Source organism: Chelonia mydas, chromosome 20 (assembly GCF_015237465.2).
Source record: "Chelonia mydas isolate rCheMyd1 chromosome 20, rCheMyd1.pri.v2, whole genome shotgun sequence".
Taxonomy (NCBI): Eukaryota; Metazoa; Chordata; order Testudines; family Cheloniidae; genus Chelonia; species Chelonia mydas.
In genome coordinates this window covers 719,332-738,601 of record NC_051260.2, presented here as the reverse complement: position 1 = coordinate 738,601, position 19,270 = coordinate 719,332, and the positions used below count along the sequence as shown (strand labels likewise).

Genomic DNA, 19,270 nt, shown 5'->3' with positions numbered 1-19,270 from the left:
GCTCTTTAGTCATACTGTGTCTAGATATGTACGTAGCTTCCCAGTCACCTTAGCATTTGAGCCCTTCCCAGATGGGCCAGATCTTCAAGGGTAAATCATCATAGCTCCATTGATTTCAACAGTTATTTCAAGGTGATCTGTGAAGGAGGTGGGGAAGAGGAGGAGCGGGGTTATGATCTTTTTTTGCTTCTTTAAATAGAGGGTCTGAGAAAGTTTCTTTCCCCATTTAAAAAAAGAAAAAGTTACTTAGGTGTGTTTTTATTTGTTTGTTTATTTTTCAAACACAATGTAAATTCTAAAAGTCATGTCTATCCTTTTTGTCTAGAAGATTTTTTGGGAGACTGGAGAACCAGGAAGTTGATAACGTCAGCGACACCAAGCAATTGAAAGCAGCAATGATTTTTGTTCCAACTGTTTAAAACTTGGGGGTGGGAGAGGTAGGGAGAAGGTTGCTGGTTTTTCTTTTTTGTGTAAACAGCTATTTAGCTCAAACGAATGAAAAACATGCTGGACAAAAAGACATTTTTATAAACAGATTCAAATACCCACATCCATTCAACTGAGCACTAAGAAATCTCATAGTCCATATCAGAGACCTCCAAGTAGCCTTCGAACCAAACTGGACTCGACATTTCTGATATTTATCAGGTAAATAAGAAAAGACTCCTTTAAAAAAAAGAGAGCTTCTTTATATATCATAAAGAAGCAAAAAAGTGCAAACCCAATATTTTAGCCTTTTCCAAGCCTCCTTTATAGAACCACACAAGCATTCTCATGTTTTAAAAACAAAAGCTCCTCTAATGTACTCGACAGTGTAACATTTGTATGCACTTCATTACTGACTACCATGAAACTGTACAGCGGCAGAGAGGATCTGGTCTACTTGAGTGGCAGATAAATATACAAGGCCTGATTTTAAAAAAGCATGGTAACTCAGGCCTCTTCCAAAAAAAAAAAAATTAAAATAAAATAATATATAGAGATGCATGCCTGATTTGTGTACACAATTACACCAATGGTAGCTGGAACTAACCAGCTAATCTGATAAATGGCCATTTTAAAGCAAAAATTCACTATTTGTACTTAAAAATAAGGTGCACAATTGCACACAGCTCTGGACTCTCTATAATCAGACTCAGGTTGACAGATAACTATTGGCTCTACCATCCCCTAGGTCCCTCAACCTTCTTGGGGCAAATTCAGGTAGAAACAGATACACCTGCAAAGTGTCTGGCCTGAATCCTTGGCTTGTGGGCAAGGCAGGCAGCATTCATCTTTGGTTGGATACCCTCCTTCCTAGACTTGCCCTACAGCTAGTCTCTTCTAGTGGAGCAGAGCGCAGCCAGAATCTTGGATTAAGGGCCCAACTTTTGCGTGGCTTGGGGACTTTTCAATTCTAAAGTTTCCTTTTGAATGTCCCACTCCACATATAAGTACATAGAGCCACTATGGCTCCATTGTGCAGGGAGAGGTAACAGGCCATTAACAGTGGGAACATGCTGCAGATGTGACAAAATAGTTCTTAACCAGGGGACAATCCTGCATGGAGGAAGTTGGACTGGATGAACCAAGACATCTCCACCCCTCCCCACAAATCTAACTTAGAGAACTAATGGCCTTGTCTACACTAGAAAACTGAACTATTCATAGTTGAGTGAGTTGGGTTACATGGATTTAAGCACATAACCCATCCTGAATGGTGTTAATGATCCCTGTGGGCTGCCCTGCATCCAGGCTAGCTCTCACCTACACAATTTTATTCTTTATGGGCCTGAACTATTTGAGAGGCCAGTCAAGATTTTCAAGAGTGAGTAAGTGATTTAGGAGCACAAGTCCCATTGAAAGGTGATTTGTGATTAGGTCTTCACAGCAGCTGGAGGTGGAATCACCAGGTCAGGTGGACACACAGACACTAGTTTAGCTTGAGCTAGCACAGAAAAATAGCGTGGCTGCAGCACCACAGGCAGGGGCTCAGGCCTAGCTGCCCAAATACGTACCCAGAGGGCTGGGCAGGACTGCACTCACATGCTGAGCTAGCATGTGTACGTTTACCTGACGTGGGAATGACACCTCCCAACTCCTGTGGAGATGCACCCCAACTCTCTTCAATGCGTTTGAAAATCTCATCTCACAAGTTTAGTTTACAAGTTTACAAGTTTAGTAGAGTTCAAAAAAGGACTGAACATTTATATGGATAATGAACACATTTAGAGACAAAACAGACATATTAATAAAGCAAAATCAAGAGCTTTGGAGGGGCTGTAAACCCTACTTCTTCAGGGCAGATTTCACTCTTTGGGGCAGGAACCACCTTTTTGACTGCATTTGTACAGGGCCTAGGACAATGGGATCCTGATCCATGACTGGGGCTCTTAAGTGCTACCATAATACAAACAACAAGCCACCTTTAATTAATGGGGGTTAGAGAAGGAGCTTCCCTAGGTATGGGGGCAGATTATCTCATACCTGCCCACTGCATGGTTTCTTGCACCTTCCTCTGAAGTTGGCCATTGTCAGAAACAGGATACTGGGCTAGATGGGCCACTGGTCTGATACAGTTCAGCAGTTCCTATGGCCCACAAGTATCTATCCCACAGTTTCACAGCACAACTCCCAGAAGCAGTGTATTCTGGGAGACTTTGAATAGCCACTTGGAAGACAGCCGCAGGACTAGTTGAACTAATCAACTAATCTGCACTCAGACCGGCACTAAAATAGTTCAGACCCAATATGTATCTAGTCCCGCTGAAGCACACCTCGTTCCAATTTGCACGTAGCCTGGTAAGTTTCTCCAGCCTAGACAAAACCTATAAGAACACTCAGCCAGAAGCCTTATTTTAAAAGCAACAAGCTCTGGCTGGGGCCTAAAGAAATTAACCAGAACAGAGGCTGGAATTTGTGGTAGAAAAGGGGAAAGCATCAATGTTTCTACTGCTGGAGGATGAAGAATTTAATATCTTGCAAATTCTAGCAAAGTACCCTTGGCTACGTGGCCTGTGCAGTGGAATCAGTGGGAATGGTCTGAATTTTCCTTATTGAGAATAATCAAACATCAGGGGTTAAATCGTGGCTTCACTCCCATTGACTTGAATGGAGCCAGGATTTCACATTTAACATACAAAACACCTCCCCTTGGGCCTGTTTCTCTATTGCCCTGCGCCTTGTCTGACCAATCACACACTCCCCCCTCGAAGATTTAACAAGAAAGAAGAGCACTGTCGGTGAAGTCTTCAGTTACCAAAAGTTCATTATTTTCACAAGCGCTCCCTACAGTCCACTCACAGCTGCCTTGTGAAGCATTATCATAAATTATTAAAGTCAATAAAATAAATTAAAACATATTTTGAGGCAGTATCCTTGTTTCAATGCATTTGTTCGTTTATTAATTTGCAAGATTCAGTCATTCACAACGTGTCTCCCTGTTGTTTGTGTAGGGTCCGCCTGAGTGAAGTTGTATATATTTCACAACTTCATACAGACACATGCATCTATGTATCAGTGTACACACGCGTATGCACACACACACCCTATGGCCTACTCCTTTAAAATTAGACTGGACGAGATACTAGGAGTAAACTGAAGGGGACAGTACTCTTCTGTCAGGGAGACGACCTCTGTGGGACCTAAAATGTCTTTTCCATCTCCAGTAAATAATATATACATACTCTACCAAGGTAATGAAGCTACCTATAAGGTGAGAGGGGTGGCCATGTGGTCAGCTGGCACACAGCACATTGCATGACCAAGAGCCTAAGGTGAACTTTGGACAAACCCCTACTTTTATGTCATGTGCCATATAATTTTTTTAAGCTTGCACAAGGAAGACAGAATATTACTCACCAGGTCCCATCTCTCTTATAGTAACTTGTGTAGATCTCAGTTTATTTACTTCTCAGGGATGAAAGAACTAGGGGCCACCAAATGAATATTAATGGGCAGCAGGTTTAAAACAAATAAAAGGAAGTTCTTCTTTACACAGCGCACAGTCAACCTGTGGAACTCCTTGCCTGAGGAGGTTGTGAAGGCTAGGACTATAACAGGGTTTAAAAGAGAACTGGATAAATTCATGGAGGTTAAGTCCATTAATGGCTATTAGCCAGGATGGGTAAGGAATGGTGTCCCTAGCCTCTGTTTGTCAGAGGGTGGAGATGGATGGCATGAAAGAGATCACTTGATCATTACCTGTTAGGTTCACTCCCTCTGGGGCACCTGGCATTGGCCACGGTCAGGATACTGGGCAGGATGGACCTTCGGTCTGACCCAGTATGGCCATTCTTATGTTCTTAAAGGCTGAGTCAACAATGAAGTCCCAGTGAGTTTGGTTATCCTAGCCCAAGACAGACTAAGCAGAGCACCAGGCTGGACCTACCTGTGAGCCTGCTCCAAAGCCCACTGAAGGTATTGGGAGTCTTTCTAATGGGCTTCAGAGCAGGCTCCTGAATCCTGGTACAGTAATACAAGATGAATAACTTCCCCGATCCTGTTTATAAACACCTCTTTAAATTCAGCCTGTAATCCCATTCCTCCTGCTTTGCCAAAACTGAACCAATCACTTCCATTTCTATACTGCTGCTACTTTAAATCCCCAGGTGCCGCACCTTGCCAGGGCAATCCAGGTCTTCATCTAGTAGTGCATGAACCTCAAAGGTGCAAATCCAATCACTTCACAGACCTCAGACTGGGGGTCACTTTGGGCAGCAATCATCTTTCCATTATATACATGTACAAAGGCTAGCACAATGGGGTCCTTAGCCTGTCTACTGCAAATAGCGGGCCACTCTCCTAGCTTGTCTGCAGCTTTCTGAAGATGTTCTTTTGCTCTTAAGCTTTTAATGGTACATCCAGGTGGCTTCAGCAAATGTTGATACTCAACAGACGTGGCCTTGTTTCAAGTCAGTAATCAATATGCTGAAGAGTCTCAGCCCCACCACAGTGTTTCCAGTATCGGCTTCTTCCCATTACAACCCAATCTCAGTTCTGTTTACATGACGCCCCCAGCTGGGTCAAGAATCCAAGCAGAACAGTGTGGTCTGGTGTTTAGGGCACTAAACTGGGAGTCCACAGATCTGGACTCTATTCCTGGCTCTGCTACTGACCTGCTACGTGACCTTGGGTAAACTGCTTCACTTCCTACTGCCTCTGTTTCCTCTCCTATCGCCCTGTGTCTGTCTCGCCTGTTTAGAATGTAAACTCATAGGGGGCAGGGACTGCGCCGTGCTCTGATCTCAGCTGGGGCTTCTAGGTGCGATCAAATACAAAGATATAATAATATTGATCCAGAGACACCAGCAACCTGAAAACCACATTTCCCTCTGAAAATGTATACCCACAGTTGTTACAAATATCTTCCAAGATTACTGTAATGGAAGGAGATTAATGAGAAGTAAAATATTTTTCTGTTTTTCCCCCCAAGCCAGTTCATGTTGTGTATCTGACAGCACTTTGTAGTTTCACTGTACAAACAGGTTTCAGAGTAACAGCCGTGTTAGTCTGTATTTGCAAAAAGAAAAGGAGTACTTGTGGCACCTTAGAGACTAACCAATTTATTTGAGCATAAGCTTTCGTGAGCTACAGCTCACTTCATCGGATGCATACTGTGGAAAATACAGAAGACGTTTTTATACACACAGACCATGAAAAAATGGGTGTTTATCACTACAAAAAGTTCTCTCTCCCCCCACCCCACTCTCCTGCTGGTAATAGCTTATCTAAAGTGATCACACTCCTTACAATGTGTATGATAATCAAGGTGGGCCATTTCCAGCACAAATCCAGGTTTTCTCCCCACCCCCCAAACCCCACTCTCCTGTTGGTAATAGCTTATCTAAAGTACAAACAGCAATCAGTGTTCTGTTGATGGTCAATTGCACTCCCTGTCTCATGCAGGAGCATGATGACATGACTCCCCTGCAATGTGCTCTGTGGGGAGCCGAGCTGCAGGCTCTGCCCAGGGCTTTCAAGAGGATGCCGCAGCAAAGCTGAAACTGAACAAGCAGCAGGCAGAAGCACACACACAGTAGAAGGGGAGGGGGGGAGCAGTGTAGCTCCTGCACAAACACCGCCTAGCTATCAGAAAAAGAGCAGAAAAACCCCTATATTTTTAAAAAGAGGAACTTTAAAAAATCCTGGGGCTGCTATTTAAAGGGGGCTCTATCAGAGATGTGAACATGTAGGAAACTAATCAGTCAATTTTAAAAAGATACACATTGGCAGCAATGTGCCTTGCCCAGCGTCAACAGAGCTGAGAACAGCAGAACCCAGACTTCTGGACTCCTGTCTCCTGTCCTAGCCAATAGTCAGAGCTGCCTTTCAGTTATCCCCAATCCCATGTGGGAACCTGGAGATTAATTCAGATGAAGCACTAAAGTTTTAAGAACGAGGAGTACTTGTAGCACCTTAGAGACTAACAAATTTATTTGAGCATAAGCTTTCGTGGGCTAAAACCCACTTCATCGGATGCATGCAGTGGAAAATACAGTGGGAAGATATATATACACACACACACACACAGAGAGAACATGTAAAAATGGGTGTTGCCATACACACTATAATGAGAGTGATCAATTAAGGTGAGCTATTATCAGCAGGAGAAAAAAACCTTTTGTAGTGATAATCAGGATGGCCCATTTCCAACAGTTGACAAGAAGGTGAGAGTAACGGGGTGGGGGGGAATACACATGGGGAAATAGTTTTATTTTGTGTAGTGACCCATCCACTCCCAGTCTTTATTCAAGCCTAATTTAATGGTGTCCAGTTTGCAAATTAATTCCAATTCAGCAGTCTCTTGTTGGAGTCCGTTTTTGAAGTTTTTTCTGTTGTAATATTGCGACTTTTAGGTGTGTAATCAAGTAACCAAGGAGATTCAAGTGTTCTCTGACTGGTTTTTGAATGTTATAATTCTTGATGTCTGATTTGTGTCCAATTATGCTTTTACGTAGAGACTGTCTGATTTGGCCAATGTACATGGCAGAGGGGCACTGCTGGCACATGATGGCATATATCACATTGGTAGATGTGCAGGTGAACGAGCCTCTGATAGTGTGGCCGATGTGATTAGGTCCTATGATGATGTCCCCTGAATAGATATGTGGACAGAGTTGGAAATGGGCTTTGTTGCAAAGATAGGTTCCTGGGTTAGTGTTTTTGTTGTGTGGTGTGTGGTTGCTGGTGAGTATTTCCTTCAAGTTGGGAGGCTGTCTGTAAGCAAGGACTGGCCTGTCTCCCAAGATCTGTGAGAGTGAGGGATCATCCTTCATGATAGGTTGTAGATCCTTGATGATGCGCTGCAGAGGTTTTAGTTGGGGGCTGAAGGTGACGGCTAGCTGTGTTCTGTTCCTTTCTTTGTTGGGCCGGTCCTGTAGTAGGTGACTTCTGGGTACTCTTCTAGCTCTGTCAATCTGTTTCTTCACTTCAGCAGGTGGGTATTGTAGTTGTAAGAATGCTTGATAGAGATCTTGTAGGTGTTTGTCTCTGTCTGAGGGATTGGAGCAAATGCGGTTGTATCGTAGAGCTTGGCTGTAGACAATGGATCGTGTGGTGTGGTCTGGATGAAAGCTGGAGGCATGTAGGTAGGAATAGCAGTCAGTAGGTTTCTGGTGTAGGGTGGTGTTTATGTGACCATCGCTTATTAGCACTGTAGTGTCCAGGAAGTGCACAAAACTAAAGTTTTATGGTTCACATTCCCCCTTTTTAAAGGCTGATAGAGGAAGGATGGCCAGTGGTTAGGGCACTGACTTGGGACTCAGAAGACCCAGGTGCAATTCCGTGCTCTGCGGATTCTTTGTGACTTTGGGAAGTCACTTAGCCTCTCTGTGCCTCATTCGTTGTACAGTGAGGGCAACAGCACCACCCAACTTTACAAGAAGCACTGTGAGAATACACACATTAAAGAACATGAGGTGCTCACTACTATTGCAACAAAGGCCCTATATGCAACAAATAGAAGTGGAAGGGGAGAATGAGCCGCCTTCCAATCCTCTGTTATTATGCCAGATCCTCAGTGGTTGCCAGATCCTCATCATTCCCATACATTCTGCGCATGAGCCATGCAGGCTAATGATGCGTTGGGTTTAAATTGGCTGAGCAGCGCTAGCCGTTATGATACCACCATTTTCATCCCTTCCTCTGTTCATAGTCAGAGCTTACTCAATTGGATAGAACCATGCTCACTTCAGGCGAAAGTTACTACGAGGCGGAGAGCCAGCACAGTGCCCACACACCACTCACTTTACTCAGATTGTCAGCTCTCTGGGGCAGGGACTGTCTTTTTGGTTATGTTTGTACAATGCCTAGCACAATGGGACTGTGGTCCATAACTAGGCTCCTCAGCGCTACAATAATACAAATAGTAAACACTCAATTCTCATTTAAGTCATCACGGATTACAGGATCCAGGGATCCACTGAAGAACAGGCCCCCACATTCACAACTGTTGGCTGTGAAGTTAGGCTCCTAAAATCCATATTTAGGCTACCAAATAAGTGGCCTGATTTTTAAAGGTGCTAAGCACTGACATGCCCTATTAGGTTTCCACAGGAGTAGTGGGTACTCAACATCTCTGAAAAAATCAAGACACTTATTTTAGGTACCTAATTATGGATTTTAGGAGACTAACACGAGGCCTCCACATCTGAACAGTTTAGCCTACATCTGAGCCAGATCCTCGGCCAGTGTAAATCAGCATCTCTGGAGCTGCACTGGTTTGCACAAGCTAAGGAGCTGGCCACAATTTTTCATTTTAAACTGTTTGTGATATGTTTTATTTTTAAAATGTTCTTCTTTCTTGTTTTCCAAACATCTTCCCTCAAGGTCCCATGTCAAAGCCACCTTCTCTTTGGCCAAAAAAACCAAATGTTGCCAGAATTGCCTCAACTAGCTAGAGGAGTTATTTTACTATAGGGAACCACCATCCTGAAGGACTGAATTTGTAGAAACAACGAGGAGTCTTTGTGGCACCTTAAAGACTAACAAATTTATTTAGGCATAAGCTTTCGTGGGATATAACCCACTTCATCAGATGCATGGAGTGGAAAATACAATAAGCAGGATGCATCTGATGAAGTGGGTTATATCCCACGAAAGCTTATGCCCAAATAAATTTGTTAGTCTCTAAGGTGCCACATTTAAAGTTTATTTTATTTAAAGTTTTATCCTGCCTTAAAATTTATATAGAATGATAGTCGAATTGACAGGTATAAACGAACTGTGGGTAAACTTCAATAAAAGAAATTCAGCTTTGATTTCAAATGCCTTAACAACTTATACTTTATGAGAGATCTAATGGAAGGCTTTTAAAATTATAAACAGATATTGAAAGAGGACTATAGCAGCCTAAATTAAGCTCTTTTCATGACACAACACTAGGAAACCTCAAAGCCATGATCCAACACACACACCTCACATGCGCACACGCACTTGCAGAAATGCAGAGCTAAAGATGAGGGGAACTCCAGGTGCCCAGTATTTATGAAATCAGGTTAATTTATACAGAGATACTTATAGATACTAAGGCCTGTGAAAAATTTCACACCCTGTGTGAGGTAGTTAAACTGACCTAAGCCCCAGCGTACACTTCTGTTGACCGAGCTACTGCTTCTCAGAGAGGTGGATTTACTCCTTCAGTTGCTGTAATAAGCTTCCACACTACAGAGGCCTGTCTGGTAGCATACCAAGCTAACACAAAAGCAGTAGGAGAAACATGGAGCTGAGCCTTTCAGTTCTCAGTTTGTGAATATCCTCACATGATCAAACACTGAAATAGTTATTGTCAGAAGATGCAGAAATGGAGAATTGTCAAGGAAGCATTTTGCTCCACCTATTCCTAAGCAATAAACCAATCACGCTATGTCCATCATGTCCAGAGCAGAGGCTGTCTCTTATCTGTGTTTACATAGAACAGGGCCCAACCACTAACTGAGGCTTTTGGGCACTAATTAACTATAAATGTTTATTCACAAATAATGATAAATTATTTTAAATTGTACAGAACTTCTCTACAGCTTCCATTCTAAAAAATACTCAGCATGCAGTAAGTAAAGTAAGATGGAATGTCTAAACATGATGACTGCTATCTGCACCTCTCTTCACCAAACGCCACTGTGCATCTGATTTATCATGCTACTCTTCAGTGTGCTAATCCCAAAGTATCACAGCCAGCAAATTACAAAAATGAGGCAGTTTAATCACACAAACTCTTTTGGGGATATATTTTGCTTTGAGACTTTCATTGTGTCTATTGGGAAAGAGCAGATTTCAAAAGAGCTCAGAACCCAACAGTTCCCATTTAGGCACTGAAATAAATGGCCATATTTTCAATCAATATCAGCTCCCAACAGTCACCATTGTTCTCAATGGTGGGGGTGTGTTTTTGTGAAATGGGGGATTTTCCGTCGTTCTCAACGTGGAGCTGCTGGCAGCTAAGAACTTTTGAAAAAACTAGCCAAACTGTCATTTAACCTCTCCACAAAATGGTCAGCAATGGTCTTAGAATGAAGGCACAATTCTTCCTTGTTTAGCTTTTTAAAAATTGCTAATTTCATGCTTTTTAAAGGTACCAGGTTGATGACACAGGTGTCCCAACCCTCCCCACAGCAGGATACAAGTACCTCCCACTGAAATGAGGAGACTTATGTTCTATTTCTCCAAAGAAAAAGAGTCACGAGCAGCGGTAGCTCAGACTACCCCATGCAGCTTTGCCAAGCACCTCAACCCTGTGCAGCAAGAAACACGTTTAGGCATGGAGGGGGAAGTTAGTCCTGATGCCCTCTCTTCTGAGATTTCCAAAAGGGGACACAGTTGGTGCCAATTTTCCTGGAGGTTTTCTCACTTGGGACTGCACTGTGATCACAAGTTGATTCCAACAGGCCAAGCAGCAATCAGATTGGAAAAGTTTTCAATCAACTCTGTACCAGGCTGCATTCAAACCAGTAGCCTAGGGGTTATAGACAATGGTTTCACAAAAATGAGGATGTTAATTAAACAGAAATTATAAGATACAGTGCCAAAAGGGAAATCCCTGCAAGCTGCATGGAGACTTTTTAAAGACACCATAATAGAGGCTCAACTTAAATGTATACCCCCAAATTAAAAAACATAGTAAGAGAACCAAAAAAGTGCCACTGTGGCTAAACAATAAAGTAAAAGAAGCAGTGAAAGGCAAGGCGGCATCCTTTAAAAAGTGGAAGTTAAATCCTAGTAAGCAAAATAGAAAGGAGCATAAACTCTGGCAAGCGAAGTGTAAAAATATAAGTAGGAAGGCCAAAAAACAATTTGAAGAACAGCTAGCCAAAGACTCAAAAAGTAATACCAAAAACAAATTTAAGTACATCAGAAGCAGGAAGCCGCTAAACAATCAGTGGGGCCACTGGACGATCGAGATGCTAAAGGAGCACTCAAGGATGATAAGGCTATTACGGAGAAACTAAATGAATTCTTTGCATTGGTCTTCATGGATGAGGATGTGAGGGAGATTCCCAGACCTGAGCCATTAGTTTTAGGTGACACATCTGAGGAACTGTCCCAGATTGAGGTGTCATTAGAGGTGGTTTTGGAACAAATTGATAAATTAAACAGTAATAAGTCACCAGGACCTGATGGTATTCACCCAAGAGTTCTGAAGGAACTCAAATGTGAAACTGCAGAACTACTAACTGTGGCTTGTAACCTATCATGTAAATCAGCTTCTGTACCAAGTGACTGGAGGATAGCTAAATGTGATGCCAATTTTTAAAAAGGGCTCCAGAAGTGATCCCAGCAATTACAGAAACCTGTAAACCTGACTTCAGTACTGGGCAAACTGATTGAAACAATAGTAAAGAACAGAATTGTCAGACACATAGATGAACATAATTGGTTGGGGAAGAGTCAACATGGTCTTTGTAAAGGGAACTCATGCCTCACCAATCTACTAGAATTCTTTGAGGGGGTCAACAAGCATGTGGACAAGGGGGATCCAGTGGATATAGTGTATTTTCCGAAAGCCTTCACCAAAGGCTCTTAAGCAAAGTAAGCTGTTATGAGATAAGAGGGATGGTCCTCTCATGGATTGGTAACTGGTTAAAATATGGGAAACAAAGGGTAGGAATAAATGGTCAGTTTTCAGAATGGAAAGAGTAAATAGTGATGTCCCCCAGGGGTCTGTACTGGGCCCAGCCCTATTCAACATATTCATAAATGAGCTGGTAAAAGGGCTAAACAGTGAGGTGGCAACATTTGCAGATGACACAAAACTACTCAAGAGAGTTAAGTCCCAGGCAAACTGCAAAGAGCTACAAAAGGATCTCACAAAACTGGGTGACTGAGCAACAAAATGGCAGATGAAATTCAATGTTGATAAATGCAAAGTAATGCACATTGGAAAACATAATTCCAACTATACATATAAAATGATGGAGTCTAAATTAGCTGTTACCACTCAAAAACGAGATCTTGGTGCCACTGTGGATAGTTCTCTGAAAACATCCACTCAGTGTGCAGCAGCCGTCAAAAAAGCGAACAGAATGTTGGGAATCATTAAGAAAGGGATAGATAATAAGACAGAAAATATCATATTGCCTCTATATAAATCTATGGTACGCCCACATCTTAAATACTGCGTGCATATATGGTCGCCCCAACTCAAAAAAAAATATTGGAATTGGAAAAGGGAAACAAAAGGGAAACAAAAATTATTAGGGATATGGAACAGCTTCTATATGACTGGGACTTTTCATCTTGGAAAAAAGACAACTAAGGGGAGATATGATAGAGGTCTATAAAATCATGACTGGGGTGTGGAGAACATAAATAAGGAAGTGGTATTTACTCCTTCTCATAACATAAGAACTAGGGGTCACCAAATGAAATTAATAGGCAGCAGTTTTAAAAAAACAAAAGGAAGTATTTCTTCACACAACACACAGTCAACCTGTGGAACTCGTTGCCAGAGGATGTTGTGAAGGCCAAGACTATAACAGGGTTCAAAAAAGATATTCATGGAGGATAGGTCCATCAATGGCTATTAGCCAGGATAGGCAGGAATGGTGTCCCTAGCCTCTGTTTGCCAGAAGCTGGGAATGGGTGACAGGGGATGGATCACTCCATGATTACCTGCTCTGTTCATTCCCACTGGGGCACCTGGCATTGGCTACTGTTGGAAGACAGGATACTGGGCTAGATGGACCTTTGGTCTGACCGAGTATGGCCGTTCTTATGTTTCTAATACCAATCACCTGAGCCATCCAGGCCAGTCCACTGGATGTTTTCTGTAACCATCTGCATGTGAATTCCCACCTGCAAAGAACCTGACTTTCATTTTTAAATGCTTCTGTTTTGATTTCACCTTGTATTCTTTAACCTAGATCATTTCTTTGAACAAATCAATAGGTTCATTGATTCTAGTGTATTTGCTTATTTCAATGACCATTGCAACCTCCTCAGCAGAAAGGTAATCAATAATGAATGGGAGTCACATGCCAGCATGGGTAATGTATGCCCTAGGATTTACATACAACCTTCAGTGATGATTACATCTTAAGCCATTGAAGAATAGTAAGCATCAGTTTATATTCACAGAAGAGTCACATCAACTCATATTTAAAAAGCACATAAGTCAAACAACTCAATTTTAAACAAAGCAACTAAGAATATGGAGGAGGGATTTTATGTTTTCAGAATTTTGAACTATTCATGACTCTCTCTCTCATCATACGCTACTTTTTTACTTGATTTTTTTAAAATTTTAACTGAGAATGAAATGAGGATGCATGTTTCTAATTTCTAAACACACCCAATCACTCTTCCTGCTACTGTTTATCAGGCATAGGTTTCTTTGTTGGGAAGTCCCCACATGGTTACCCCTGCACCACACTGGATCAATACTGTAGGAAAATTACAACATCTGTATCATGATCTGCTTATCGTCCACAGATAGAAATTTAGACAACAGGTAAAGTTACTTGTGATGGGACTAGTCCTTTCACTCAGTGTTTCCCAAACTTGGGACGCCGCTTGTTCAGGGAAAGCCCCTGGCAGGCTGGGCCGGTTTGTTTACCTGCCGTGTCTGCAGATTTGGCCGATCGCAGCTTCCACTGGCCACGGTTCGCTGTGCCCGGCCAATGGGGGCTGCGGGAAGTGGCAGCCAGTACGTCCCTTGGCCTGCGCTGCTTCCCGCAGCCCCCATTGGCTGGGCACAGCGAACCGCGGCCAGTGGGAGCCGCAATCGGCTGAACCTGCGGACGTGGCAGGTAAACAAACCGGCCGGGCCCGCCAGGGGCTTTCCTGAACAAGCGGCATCCCAAGTTTGGGAAACACTGCTTTCACTGACTACTAACCAGACTACAGGTGTTGCAACCTATAAACAAAGATCAAGTGTACAAATCTTATAATTATAATTAACAATCCTATCTGAACGCCCTGAAGGATGTTTGACTGAAATTATTGATATCCAAGGTTCGTCTGAGATGCCTGGCATTTTACTTATCGCAGCTACACATAATATGATCTTCTAAAGACCTGTATAAATATTGTCATGCTGTTTATTACATTAGCAACCCCAAGGCTGTAAGTCAACATTATTGAAATTATATCTCAGAGAAGCATTAAGATCATTTTAAGCAGCTTTCTACTACTCAGTACACTAGAAAGGAACAAACTCTAGCAAGTCAAGTGTAAAAGTATAATTAGACAGGCCAAAAAAGAATTTGAAGAGCAACTAGCAAAAGATGCAAAAACTAACAGCAATTTTGTTTTTTAGTATATCAGAAGCAGGAACCCTGCCAAACAATCAGCGCGGCCAATGGATGATCAAGGTGCTAAAGGAACACTCAAGGAAGGCAAGGTCATTGCAGAGAAGTTAAACAACTTCTTTGTATTGGTCTTCACTGCAGAGGATGGGCGGGAGATTCCCACACTTGAGCCATTCTTTTTAGGTGACAAATCTGAGGAATTGTTGCAGATTGAGATGTCAGTAGAGGAGGTTTTGGAACAAAATGATACATTAAACAGTAATAAGTCACCAGGACCAGATGGTATTCACTCAAGAGTTCTGAAAGAACTCAAATATGAGATTGCAGAACTACTAACTGTGGGATGTAACCTAATGCTTAAATCATCCTCTGTACCAGTTAACTAGAGGATACCTAATGTAATGCCTATTTTTTTTAAATGGCTCCAGAGGCGATCCTGGCAATTACAGGTCAGTAAGCCTAACTTCAGTACCAGGAAAACTGGTAGAAACTATAGTAAAGAACAGAAGGATCAGACACATGAACACAATATGTTGGGGAAGAGTCAACGCGTCTTTTGAAAAGGGAAATTGTGTCTCACTAGTCTATTAGAATTCCTTTAGGGTGTCAAACATGTGGACAAGGGTGACCCAGTGGATATAATGTACCTGGACTTTCAGAAAGCCTTTGATAAAGCCTCTCAACAAAGGCTCTCAAGCAAAGTAGGCACACATGAGATAAGAAGGAAGGTCTTCTCATGGATTAGTAATTTATTAAAAGACAAGAAACAAAGGGTTAGGAGTAAATGGCTAGTTTTCACAGTGGAAAGAGGTACATAATGGGGCCGCCCAAAGATCTGTACTGGAATAAATTCTGTTCAACATATGCATAAAAGATCTAGGAAAAGGGGTACACAGTGAGGTGGCAAAGTTTGCAGAGGATTCAAAATTACTCAAGATAGGTAAGTCCAAAGCTGACTGCAACAAATTACAAAGGGATCTCACAAAACTGGATGACTGGGCAACAAAATAGCAAATGAAATTCCTTGTTGATAAATGCAAAGTAATGAAAACATAATTCCAGCTATACATATTAAATGATGGGTTCTGAATAGCTGTTACCGCTCAAGAAAGAGAGCTTGGAGTCATTATGGATAGTTCTCAGAAAATATCTGCTCAATGTGCAGCAGCAGTCAAAAAAGTTAACAAAATGTTAGAAACCACTAGGAAAGGGATAGATAATTAGGCAGAAAATATGATGCCACTACATAAAACCATTGTATGCCCACATCTTGAATACTGTGTGCAGTTCTTGTTGCCCCATCTCAAAAATATATATATTAGAATTGGGAAAAGTACAAAGAAGAGCAACAAAAATGATTAGGGGAATGGAGCAACTTCCACCTGAGGGGAGATTAAAAAGACTGGGACTGTTCATCTTAAAAAAAGAAACGATTAAGGGCAGAAATGATATAGGTCTATAAAATCATGAATAGTGTGGAGAAAGCGAATAAGGAAGTGTTATTTACCTCTTCACATAACACATGAAACAGGGGTTACCCAATGAAATTAACAGCCAGCAGATTTAAAACAAACATAAAACTTCTTCACGCAATGCACTCATTGACAGGGGGTGTAATGAGGCCACAGATATAACTGGGTTCAAAAAATTAGTAGATAAGTTCAAGGAGGAAAGGTCCATCAATGGCTATTAACCAAAATAGTCAGGGACACAACCCATGCTCAGGGAGACCCTAAATCTCTGACTGACAGAAGCTGGCAGTAGAAGACAGGAATGGATCACTCCATCATTGCCCTGTTCTGTTCACTCTCGCTTAAGCATCTGGCCCTGGCCACTGTCAGAAGACAGGACATTGGGCTAGATGGATTATTAGTCTGACCCAGACCCAGTATGGCCGTTCTTACATTCTAGATAAGAATTTCTGGTAGCATAATGTCACTGTGAGCAGCTTCCACTAGCCTCAGAAAAGGAGAAAAACCTAAAATGGTATGAATTAGTGATCAATAACTGGGCCCGGGTATGACCCCAGCTTACACAAACACACTGTAGGGAGCAATGCAGCTGGAAAGATGAAGAGATTCACTAGCCCGTTTCTGTTTCCAGGGAACTGTCCATTTCAGCACCACACACCTGAAGCCCACAACAAACCCAAAAAGCATAACGGACCACCCCCCTGTCCCAGTACAACAGAAACCCAGCAGATGGGGCAAGAAGGAAGATAAATAAGCTTTAAAGATACTTTATACATATATAACCAGTCACTAGCAAAGGGGAAATCAAACCCCTAAGAACAGTCACCAAGAAAGTAAATAAAATAAGGCTATAATTATTATTTGTTGCTTAGCATTGCACACACACCAGGTTAGACATACCCTGTATCTTGATTTGTTTTTACAAGAGCTTCGATCCCATAGCACAGAAAATACACACATTACCATGGTACACCGCCTTCCCCCCACTCCAATATACACACACTATTTATATACGGATGATCAAATCTTAAAGGGGGTGTGGGGAATACACAGAAAACTTTTAATATTTTCTCTGCTTTCTCCCCCAAAGGATACTCCTGCTCCTCCTCTCCCCAACCAAATCCTTTTTCCAGTGTAAAGGGCAGGGCGTAGGGGTCTTGCGTCCCCGGCTGCAGCGTTACAAGGACCAGGTTAGGAGTCAACGTGCAATGGAAATATGCTCCTCACCACCCCCCAAACAATGATCCCATCGGAAAACTACTCCTAAGCAATGTCATGCCGGGTATGTGCAGCACACACAGAGCATATGGAGGGGAAACAGCATATAAACCTACCACGCCCGCAGTCTCTTCCCAAAATTCCTGGAGTTAGCCACTTGAGAGAAGTGTTGCAAAGTGCCCCCCCACCCCATTTCAGACTTTACCTCCGGTCATCATCGGCTCTCACTGTGGAGTGCACCTTCCAGCTTCCCCACCCCCACATCAGCTGGGTGTAATGTGCACCAGGAAGGAAGGGGGGGGGGGGGACTGACACCCTGTCTTTAAGACTTGCAAACATGCACACAACAAACCCATTCCACTTAAAAACCCTGCATCCCCCTCCCAAAAACCTTAGTGACACAGGGGGCCCAAAGGCAAAAACTGGGGTACCAAGCCCTGTATCAGGTTAAAACCTCCAGACCACCCCTCGCGTCTCTCCCCTTCGCCCCCGGCTGGAGTATGGGGGGGGGGCCCCCCTCCAGCTGCTAAGAGCTGAAGGGGAGTGCAGAAGGGAAGGACCAGCTCCACAGCGAGAGGGGGGCTGGAAAGAACCGAGAATGAGCGGGGAGTCCACTGGGCTACGGGCAGGCTCCCCAGATTAGGGGGACTGGCATGGAGAAGGGGCCTAGATGGAGCCCAGGCCGCTGGTAGGATTGAGGGTGGGCGGACTGGGTGGGGGAATGCACCAGGTCCCCCGCTGGTGGGGCGGGGGCTGTCGCGGCTACCGGAGCAGTACCCCGGCCCAGGGGCTGACCGGCAGCCCTCGCCCTGCCCCAGTGCAGACGGGGGAGCCGAGCTGCGGCTGGGCAAAGGAGGCCCGGCTTCCCGCAGCTGGGGAAGGGAAAGGCGCTAACCCGCAGCGCCGGGCGCCCCAGTGCCGGCTAGGATCCCAGGCTGCGGGGACCAGGGGATGGAGGCTGGGGACACACAACAGCTGGCCAGAAGCCCCAGACCCCAGGTGCGGATTAAGAGGGGTGCAGCGCAGGGAAACGACCCCCCACCTGGAGGAAGGGGAAAGACCCACACGGGCAGCTGGCAAGCGGACCTGCGCTCCCCAACGCAGCCGAGGGGATGGTGCTGCTGGGACAGACAGATTTGGGGAGGGGGGACACCCTGGCGCCCCAGCTCGGTAGGCGGGAGAGAAACTGGCCCAAAGGCAAGCAAGGAGCTGCCGGTGCTGGAAAATCGCTCTGCGGCAAAACCCCCACCTGCAGGGGGGAAGAGAGGGGGTGGCAAAAAGAGCAAACAGGGGCAGGGGTTTGCGAGACCCTCCGCGCCAGCTGCGCGCCTCGCGGGGGTCCCGGCCTGGGGCTGCAACTTACTGTGGGGCTGCACTAGCGTGACTCCCGCAAGGCGTTGCTGGACTGCAGAGGTGGGGAAGCTGCAGGAGAAACTGCGGTTGTCGCCATCTTAGCGCGCTGCCTCCCCTGCCTTCCCCCCCGTGCAGCGTGCAGTTCCCTTGCATAATTGATGACTCTCAGCAGAATGGCTAGGGAGCGTGTCAAAAATCTCCGCGCTCGCCTCCCTCCCCACACCCTCCCCCCTTGGCAGCCCAGGGATCATGCATCCAGCAACTCAGAACTTGGAGTGGAGGGAGGACTGGGGATTCCAAGGGATGCGGAGGGTAAGGGGAACCCCATCTCTCCAAGTAAAATTCCCCACCAAGTGTTCACTGCTGTGACAATAGGGGTGGTTCCCTAGGTGTGCACAGTACTGGGTCCTTGTGTAGCTGGTGGATCACTTAAGCAGATGGAGATGAATCCCTGGATAGATGTATGGGGATAGAGGGAGTCAACCAACAAAGGAATAGAGGATA

General features: G+C 44.1%; 1 protein-coding gene across 2 annotated transcripts in view; it reads right to left on the bottom strand.

Moving 5' to 3' along the window:
* The window catches only part of SCN8A (sodium voltage-gated channel alpha subunit 8), a 114,956-nt gene extending 96,045 nt beyond the window's left edge, over positions 1 to 18,911 (bottom strand). For both annotated transcript variants that reach the window (XM_043533205.1, XM_043533204.1), the window contains exon 1: positions 18,777 to 18,911. The gene's annotated coding sequence lies outside the window, so the exon portion shown is untranslated. The remainder of the gene's footprint in view (positions 1 to 18,776) is intronic.
* Between the last annotated feature and the right edge of the window lie 359 nt (positions 18,912 to 19,270).